The sequence below is a fragment of the Balaenoptera physalus genome (genome assembly GCF_965194825.1).
Source record: "Balaenoptera physalus genome assembly, chromosome: 17".
In the NCBI taxonomy this organism is placed as follows: domain Eukaryota; kingdom Metazoa; phylum Chordata; class Mammalia; order Artiodactyla; family Balaenopteridae; genus Balaenoptera; species Balaenoptera physalus.
The window spans coordinates 5,824,840-5,835,473 of NC_138895.1; the positions used below are offsets into that span (position 1 = coordinate 5,824,840).

The window sequence follows — 10,634 nt, forward strand, 5'->3', positions numbered from 1 at the left end:
CTAGTTCCCTTGACCTTGTACTCTATCATCCTTCACAGAGAAGAGATATGAATTTGGTCAGAATATTGGACCTTGAATGGTATCATTTCGTTTACAGGGGTTTAGGGATAGAATGTTCCAAAGTAGAAGATGTTTCATCAATTACATGCACTATTTAAGAAAATGAATACTAAATGATATGCATTAAGCATTGTGCACATGCCTTCAAGATATTTTGCATACTCTTTCTGCCAGAATAATCAACTTTGATGAGAATTTGATCTTCCCGTTGTCATTTTCATTCTGAATAGTTTCTTGTGGGAAGAATTCCAGTGCAACAACAGTTTATAAAAAGTGCTTCATAAGCTCTAAAACAGCATCGCTGTCTCAATTGATGTAATATCTCTTCCAGCTCCAAAAGACTCACCTGAATTTTTACCTTCACATCGAGTCTCTGAAGCTAAGTGGAGCTGCTGTATTTTCTGGGACTACATAACTATTCTCTTTTCTCTGTTTCATTTTCAGATAGAATGCCACTGTAACACCACTAATGTCCTTGAGATTGTCAAGATAAAAGAGAAGAATGAAAGAATTTTGAAAATGTATTTCCCCACGTCCAACATCCAATTCACTAATTTGGGTGAATTTTCTCTCTCTCTTTCTTTTGCTCGATAAGCAACATGACTCTGCTTAGGAGTCAAACACACTTGCGTCTGGATTCTGGCAGAGCTCTGATTGGCTCCCTGGTCTTGAACAAGTAGCTCTTACTCTTGGATCAGTAAACACCCCTGCATCCTCCACAGCTTCATCATCTTCTTCATCTTCTGGGAACCTTCCTGTGAACTTTTTGCCTGCAAGCCAGCTCTTTTCTGATAACATTTTTCCAGAAGCCTTCTCAAAAAAGGCTGGTTTTCTTTTCTCCTATCTCAGTTGCCTTAGATGTTGTCTCTGTTACCCCAGCCACACTCCCTACCATCATTTCCAGACCATTAGGTCTCCTGTTCTTCTGAAAAAATAAAAATAAAAACAATACTGCTTCTTTGAAGCTCACATCATTCACTCATATAAGGTCCCTCTTCCTTGAAACAGTCAAAATTCCGTTCACATGTTCCCATGACTTCATTCACTGAACACTTTGGCCCCTGGATGGCAGCCTTCTTTTTCTGCCCAAACTCTTGCCAGCAACTCAGATGACTTCAACATCTGTGAAGATGTCTTCACGTTTTAGCTTCTCGGTTCCTAGGCCATCTCTTTCCAATGACTTTTTGACACCTGTACCACATCCACCCACCCCATAGTCATATCTTGGACCATATCATCACTAAAAACCCTACCACCTCTGAAATCTCCAACTAAAACCTCCCAATCCTACCTCCCTATCAGTTTAGCTCACACGCTCAAGTGCTCTCGCAGCAACACTTTCAATCTCATTGAAAATTTTAATTCTTTAATCCCACAACTTTCTACCTGCTGGCCGTCCTCTTGTTATCATTCTTCCTTGTCTAGTGTACCGCCTATGATTCATTATTATGATCACCTTCTTGTAAATATTGTCACTTCTGATGCCTTCCACTGCTTCGGTCCCACCCACCTGGTAACCCCTTAACCTTGAATGAACTGAGCCACCCACACTCCCATCACCTGTATCCAAGTAGCAGAGGGTTGCTGGAGAAAACCCTCCAATCAGGCTGGTATTACTCTAAACTGATGTCCACCAGCCTCCTCTGACGTCTCATGCCCGCAATCCTAGGTGTTTAAATGTACTCCTTCCCACCTTCTCCAAACCTCCAGCACTTCTACCCACTGCTACTCAGAAGCAGCATTGCCCTTTATTTCACCAAGAAAACAGAAGCTTTCAGAAGTTTATGTTACAGTAGAAGATGTGTGATAGGGACAAACACTTGATTAACTAACAGAAAAAAATCAGGCTGAGGTGGAGAATTAAAGATACCCACACATATATCTTACCCACCTTATTTTGATTTTATACATAGAAAGAACATTTATTGATAATTTTTGAATGGATGCCCAAGGTCACTTCTTGAGTAGGTCCCTGAGGGCTCTAAGTTTCTCATTGTCTTTTTTGTAGAGGCTTAGGTTTCTCTATTACACAATTGGAATCTGTGATTTCCAGATTCAATCTTTTTAAAGATGAGTAACCACTTGTGTATTTTTGCAAACAAGCTGAATTTAGAGGAGAGTGCTTTGTATTTATTATATATTTTTCTTCAAGAATGGTCTTTTGCACACACCACACTCAACATTTTTTAATGTCTTTTGCCTTCACTCAGTCTTTCTACTGCATTCAACATAGTTTCATTAGAAACAACTCTTTTCACCCTCATAATTCATGGCTTGTGTGATATTTTATTAATTTACATAATTATTATAACAAATATAACTGGTATAGATAGATTTGGGAACAGACACCACTGTCTTTGATATGCATACAAACCAGCAGGCGAGAGCACAAATGTACGTCCTTCAGTGTTCTTTAATACATGCAAAGCCTTTGATCATTATAATCTTTTTCCTTTCAAAGAACAGCAGATAGCTTTATGTTTAAAAATGTAGAGGATAGGTATTGGAATGAGGAGGAAAATATGACTTTTAAGTCCTGACAGCAAATGAGCCATTTATTTCTAGAGGTCACATTTAAATTGGTTTGAATTAAGATGTCATCATTGAAAGGTATTTATCTAATTAGTATTTTAAAAAACCTGATCATGAAAATCCCTAAAAATGGAGAGACCTTCAAGATGGCAGAGGAGTAAGACGTGGAAATCTCCTTCCTCCCCACAGATATATCAGAAATACATCTACACGTGGAACAGCTCCTACAGAACACCTACTGAATGCTGGCAGAAGACCTCAGACCTCCCAAAAGGCAAGAAACTCCCCACATACCAGGGGAGGGCAAAAGAAAAAAGAAAAAACAGAGACAAAAGAATAGGGATGGGACCTGCCCCTCAGGGAGGGAGCTGTGAAGGAGGAAAAGTTTCCACACACTAGGAAGCGCCTTCACTGGCGGAGATGGGGGGTGGGTGGGGGGGAAGCTTCGGAGCCACGGAGGAGAGCTCAGCAACCAGGGTGCAGAGGGCAAAGCGGAGAGATTCCCGCACAAAAGATCAGTGCCCACCAGCACTCACCAGCCCGAGAGGCCTTTCTGTTCACTCGCCAGGGCAGGCGGGGGCTGGGAGCTGAGGCTCGGACTTTGGAGGTCAGATCCCAGGGAGAGGACTGGGGTTGGCGGCATGAACACAGTCTCCACGGGGCTAGTGCTCCACAGCTAGCCGGGAGGGAGTCCGGGAAAAAGTCTGGACCTGCCGAAGAGGCAAGAGAGCATTGTTTTGAGGTGTGTGAGGAGAGGGGGTTCAGAGCACAGCCTAAATCAGCTCCAGAGATGGGCGCGAGCCGTGGCGATCAGCGCGGGCCCCAGAGACGGGCATGGGACGCTAAGGCTGCTGCTGCCGCCACCAAGAAGCCTGTGTGCGAGCACAGGTCACTCTCCACACCGCCCCTCCCGGGAGCCTGTGCAGCCCGCCACTATCAGGGTCCCGTGATCCAGGGACAATTTCCCTGGGAGAACAAGCAGCGCGCCTCGGGCTGGTGCAACGTCACGACGCCTCTGCCGCCGCAGGCTCGTCCTGCATCCGTACCCCTCCCTCCCCCCGGCCTGAGTGAGCCAGAGACCCTTAATCAGCCACTCCTTTAACCCTGTCCTGTCTGAGCGAAGAACAGACGCCCTCAGGCTACCTACACGCAGAGGCAAGGCCAAATCCAAAGGTGAACCCCGGGAGCTGTGCGAACACAGAAGAGAAAGGGAAATCTCTCCCAGCAGCCTCAGTAGCAGCGGATTAAAGCTCCACAATCAACTTGATGTACCCTACATCTGTGGAATACGTGAATACACAACAAATCATCCCAAAATTAGGGATTTTGGGAGCAACTGTAGACTTGTGGTTTGCTTACTTCATCTAATTTGTTTCTGGTTTTATGTTTATCTTAGTTTAGTATTTAGAATTTATTATCATTGGTAGATCTGTTTATTGATTTGTTTGCTCTCTTCCATATATATATATATATATATATATATATATATATATATATATATATATATTTCCTTTTTCTCTTTTTGTGAGTGTGTACATGTATGCTTCTTTGTGTGATTTTGTCTGTATAGCTTTGCTTTTACCATTTGTCCTAGGGTTCCGTCTCTCTTTTTTATTTTTTTATTTTTTTAGTTATTTATTTAGTTATTTATCTTTGTATAGTTTTTAGTGCTTGTTATCCTTGGTGGATCTGTTTCTTGGTTTGGTTGCTCTCTTCTTTCTATTTTTTTATTTTTTATTTTCTTTTTTTTCTTACTTTTTAATCTTTGTTATTTTTAATAAATTTTTAAAAATTATTTTATTTTATTATTTTTTTCTTTCTTTCTTTCTTTTTTTTTCTCCCTTTTCTTCTGAGCCGTGTGGCTGACAGGGTCTTGGTGCTCTGGCTGGGTGTCAGGCCTGAGCCTCTGAGGTGGGACAGCTGAGATCAGGACATTGGTCCACCAGAGACCTCCTGGTTCCACGTAATAGCAAATGGCAAAAGCTCTCCCAGAGATCTCCATCTCAACGCTAAGACCCAGCTCCACTCAACGACCAGCAAGCTACAGTGCTGGACACCCTATGCCAAACAACTAGCAAGACAGGAACACAACACTACCCATCAGCAGAGAGGCTGCCTAAAATCATAGTAAGCTCACAGACACCCCAAAACACACCATCGGACATGGTCCTGTCCACCAGAAAGACAAGATCCAGCCTCACCCACAAGAACACAGGCACAAGTCCCCTCCACCAGAAGCCTACACAACCCACTGAACCAACCTTATCCACTGGGGGCACACATCAAAAACAACGGGAACTACAAAACTGCAGCCTGCAAAAAGGAGACCCCAAACACAGTAAGTTAAGCAAAATGAGAAGACAGAGAAACACAGCAGATGAAGGAGCAAGGCAAAAACCCACCAGAATGAACAAATGAAGAAGAAATAGGCAGTCTACCTGAAAAAAAATTCAGAGTAATGATAGTAAAGATGATCCAAAATCTTGGAAATAGAATGGAGAAAATATAAGAAATGTTTAACAAGGATCTAGAAGAACTAAAGAGCAAACAAACAATGATGAACAACACAATAAATGAAATTAAAAATTCTCTAGAAGGAATCAATAGCAGAATAACTGAGGCAGAAGAATGGATAAATGACCTGGAAGATAAAATAGTGGAAATAATTACCACAGAGAAGACTAAAGAAAAAACAATGAAAAGAACTGAGGACAGTCTCAGAGACCTCTGGGACAACATTAAATGCACCAACATTCGAATTATAGGGGTCCCAGAAGAAGAAGAGAAAAAGAAAGGGACTGAGAAAATATTTGAAGAGATTATAGTTGAAAACTTTCCTAATATGGGAAAGGAAATAGTCAATCAAGTCCAGGAAGCGCAGAGAGTTCCATACAGGATAAATCCAAGGAGAAACATGCCAAGACACATATTAATCAAACTATCAAAAATCAAACAAAAAGAAAAAATATTAAAAGTAGCAAGTGAAAAACAACAAATAACATACAAGGGAATCCCCATAAGGTTAACAGCTGATCTTTCAGCAGAAACTCTGCAAGCCAGAAGGGAGTGGCAGGACATATTTAAAGTGATGAAAGGGAAAAACCTACAACCAAGATTACTCTACGCAGCAAGGATCTCATTCAGATTCGACAGAGAAATTAAAACCTTTACAGACAAGCAAAAGCTAAGAGAATTCAGCACCACCAAAGCAGCTTTACAACAAATGCTAAAGGAACTTCTCTAGGCAGGAAACACAAGAGAAGGAAAAGACCTACAATAACAAACCCAAAACAATTAATAAAATGGTAATAGGAACATACATATCGATAACTACCTTAAATGTAAATGGATTAAATGCTCAACTCCAAGAAACAGACTGGCTGAAAGGTTACAAAAACAAGACCCATATATATGCTGTCTACAAGAGACCCACTTCAGACCTAGGGAAACATACACTCTGAAAGTGAGGGGATGGAAAAAGATATTCCATGCAGATGGAAATCAAAAGAAAGCTGGAGTAGCAATTCTCATATCAAACAAAATAGACTTTAAAATAAAGACTATTACAAAAGACAAAGAAGGACACTACATAATGATCAAGTGATCAATCCAAGAAGAAGATATACAATTGTAAATGTTTATGCACCCAACATAGGAGCACCTCAATACATAAGGCAAATGCTAACAGCCATAAAAGGGGAAATCAACAGTAACACAATCATAGTAGGGGACTTTAACACCCCAGTTTCACCAATGGACAGATCATCCAAAATGAAAATAAATAAGGAAACACAAGCTTTAAATGACACATTAAACAAGATGGACTTAATTGATATTTATAGGACATTCCATCCAAAAACAACAGAATACACTTTCCTCGTAAGTGCTCATGGAACATTCTGCAGGATAGATCATATCTTGGGTCAGAAACCAAGCCTTGGTAAACTTAAGAAAATTGATATCATATCAGGTATCTTTCCTGACAACAACGCTATGAGAGTAGATATCAATTACAGGAAAAAATCTGTAAAAAATACAAACACATGGAGGCTAAACAATACACTACTAACTAACCAAGAGATCACTGAAGAAATAAAAGAGGAAATCAAAAAATACCTAGAAACAAATGACAATGAAAACACGATGATCCAAAACCTGCAGCAAAAGCAGTTCTAAGAGGGAGTTTATAGCAATACGATCCTACCTCAAGAAACAAGAAACATCTCAAATAAACAACCTAACCTTACACCAAAAGCAGTTAGAGAAAGAAGAACAAAAAACCCCCAAAGTTAGCAGAAGGAAAGAAATCATAAAGATCAGATCAGAAATAAATGAAAAAGAAATGAAGGAAACAGTAGCAAAGATCAATAAAACTAAAAGCTGTTTCTTTGTGAAGATAAATGAAATTGATGAACCATTAGCCAGACTCATCAAGAAAAAAAGGGAGAAGACTCAAATCAATAGAATTAGAAATGAAAAAGGAGAAGTAACAAATGACACTGCAGAAATACAAAGGATCATGAGAGATTACTACAAGCAACTATATGCCAAAAAAATGGACAACCTGGAAGAAATGGACAAATTCTTAGAAAAGCACAACCTTCTGAGACTGAACCAGGAAGAAATAGAAAATAGAAGCAGACCAATCACAAGCACTGAAATTGAGACTGTGATTAAAAATCTTCCAACAAACAAAAGCCCAGGACCAGATGGCTTCACAGGAGAATTCTATCGAACATTTAGAGAAGAGCTAACATCTATCCTTCTCAAACTCTTTCAAAATATAGCAGAGGGAGGAACACTCCCAAACTCATTCTATGAGGCCACCATCACCCTGATACCAAAACCAGACAAAGATGTCACAAAGAAGGAAAACTACAGGCCAATATCACTGATGAACATAGATGCAAAAATCCTCAACAAAATACTAGCAAACAGAATCCAACAGCACATTAAAAGGATCATACACCATGATCAAGTGGGGTTTATCCCAGGAATGCAAGGATTCTTCAATATACGCAAATCAATCAATGTGATAAACCATATTAGCAAATTGAAGGAGAAAAAACATATGATCATCTCAGTAGAAGCAGAAAAAGCTTTCAACAAAATTCAACACCGATTTATGATAAAAACCCTTCGGAAAGTAAGCATAGAGGGAACTTATCTCAACATAATAAAGGCCATATATGAGAAACCCACAGCAAACATCATTCACAATGGTGAAAAACTAAAACCATTTCCTCTAACTTCAGGAACAAGACAAGGTTATCCATTCTCACCACTATTATTCAACATAGTTTTGGAAGTTTTAGCCACAGGAATCAGAGAAGAAAAAGAGATAAAAGGAATCCAAATCGGAAAAGAAGAAGTAAAGCTGTCACTGTTTGCAGAAGTCATGATACTATACCTAGAGAATCCTAAAGATGCTACCAGGTAACCACTAGAGCTAATCAATGAATTTGGTAAAGTAGCAGGATACAAAATTAATGCACAGAAATCTCTTGCATTCCTATACACTAATGATGAAATAACTGAAAGAGAAATTAAGGAAACACTCCCATTTACCATTGCAACAAAAAGAATAAAATAGCTAGGAATAAACCTACCTAAGGAGACAAAAGACCTGTATGTGGAAAACTATAAGACACTGATGAAAGAAATTAAAGATGATACAAACAGATGGAGAGATATACCATGTTCTTGAATTGGAAGACTCAACATTGTGAAAATGACTATACTACCCAAAGCAGTCTACAGATTCAATGCAATCCCTAACAAATCACCAACGGAATTTTTCACAGAACTAGAACAAAAAATTTCACAATTTGTATGGAAACACAAAAGACCCCGAATAGCCAAAACAATCTTGAGAAAGAATAATGGAGCTGGAGGAATCAGGCTCCCGGACTTCAGACTATACTACAAAGTACAGTAATCAAGACAGTATGGTACTGGCACAAAAACAGAAATACAGATCAATAGAATAGGATACAAAACCCAGAGATAAACACACGCACATATGGTCACCTTATTTTTCATAAAGGAGGAAAGAATATACAATGGAGAAAAGACAGCCTCTTCAATAAGTGGTGCTGGGAAATCTGGACAGCTACATGGGGAAGAATGAAATTAGAACACTCCCTAACACCATACACAAAAATAAACTCCAAATGGATTAAAGACCTAAGTGTAAGGCCAGACATTATCAAACTCTTAGAGGAAAACATAGGCAGAACACTCTATGACATAAATCACAGCAAGATCCTTTTTGACCCACCTCCTAGAGAAATGGAAATAAAAACAAAAATAAACAAATGGGACCTAATGAAACTTAAAAGCTTTTGCACAGCAAAGGAAACCATAAACAAGATGAAAAGACCACCCTCAGAATGGGAGAAAATATTTGCAAATGAAGCAACTGACAAAGGATTAATCTCCAAAATTTACAAGCAGCTCATGCAGCTCAATATCAAAAAAACAAACAACCCAATCCAAAAATGGGCAGCAGACCTAAATAGACATTTCTCCAAAGAAGATATACAGATTGCCAACAAACACATGAAAGGATGCTCAAGATCACTAATCATTAGAGAAAAGCAAATCAAAACTACAGTGAAGTATCACCTCACACTAGTCAGAAATGACCATCATCAAAAAATCTACAAACAATAAATGCTGGAGAGAGTGTGGAGAAAAGGGAACCCTCTTGCACTGTTGGTGGGAATGTAAACTGATACAGCCACTATGGAGAACAGTATGGAGGTTCCTTAAAAAACTAAAAATAGAACTCCCATACAACCCAGCAGTCCCATTACTGAGAAAACCATAATTCAAAAAGAGACATTCACCACAATATTCATTGCAGCACTATTTACAATGGCCAGGATATGGAAGCCACCTAAGTTTCCATCGACAGATGAATGGATAAAGAAGATGTGGCACATATATACAATGGAATATTACTCAGCCATAAAAAGGACCGAAACTGGGTCATTTGTTGAGACGTGGATGGACGTAGAGTCTGTCATACAGAGTGAAGTATGTCAGAAAGAGAAAAACAAATACCGTATGCTAACACATATATATGGAATCTAAAAAAATTTAAAAATGGTTCTGAAGAACCTAGGGGCAGGACAGGAATAAAGACACAGATGTAGAGAATGGATTTGAGGACACGGGAAGGGGGAAGGGTAAGCTGGGATGAAGTGAGAGAGTGGCATGGACATAGATACACTACCAAATGTAAAATAGGTAGCTAGTGGGAAGCAGCCGCATAGCACAGGGAGATCAGCTTGGTGGTTTGTGACCACCTAGAGGGGTGGGTTAGGGAGGGTGGGAGGGAGACGCACAAGGGAGGAGATATGGGGATGTATGTATATGTATAGCTGACTCACTTCGTTATACAGCAGAAACTAACACACCATTGTAAAGCAATTATACTCCAATAAAGATGTTAAAAAATAAGTAAATAAAGTAAAATAAAACAGCAGATTATACCAAACTGGCTAGGATCACAGTGAAATATCATTAAGTACTGAACCCTTTCTGGGACATTCTTCAATGTTTAGAACTTCAGTAAATTGCTTTACTTCCAGGTAAATAAATTCAATCATTTTTTCAATTAAAAAAAAACAAAAACGAAAATCCCTGAAAATGTAATTAAATATATTATTACCAGTTTTAGTTACATGTGTAAATGGCTATTTGAAATTGAAACAAATTAGAGCACTCTGACGCTTGTTAATGCTCTGATTTTCTTGTTACATGCAGTGTATACATGACAAAGCTAATTTAGGCATAATGCTCATTTAAATAAATGTTGCTTATAAATACTATTAGTCAAATTGTTAACATATGACACAGTGGGGGTGTAATATGAGGTCCTTTGACACACAATATTGTTTACACTTTCAATTGTTTTGAAAGATACAAGAATTTAGAACACATTTAAGCAGAAATCTTTAGCAGATTATGCATACACTTAAATAATCTGTTAAATTCCCTGGTAATCATATTTTACTTTAAATATTAGAAATGGC

The 10,634-nt window shown here is 38.9% G+C and overlaps 1 long non-coding RNA gene across 1 annotated transcript in view; it reads left to right on the top strand.

The window, feature by feature from the left end:
- Nucleotides 1–2,433, top strand: part of LOC309646601 — a 31,191-nt gene extending 28,758 nt beyond the window's left edge. Inside the window, exon 3 of the long non-coding RNA XR_014255455.1 lies at nt 509–2,433. This is a non-coding gene — a long non-coding RNA (uncharacterized lncRNA). The remainder of the gene's footprint in view (nt 1–508) is intronic.
- The last annotated feature ends 8,201 nt before the right edge of the window (nt 2,434–10,634 follow it).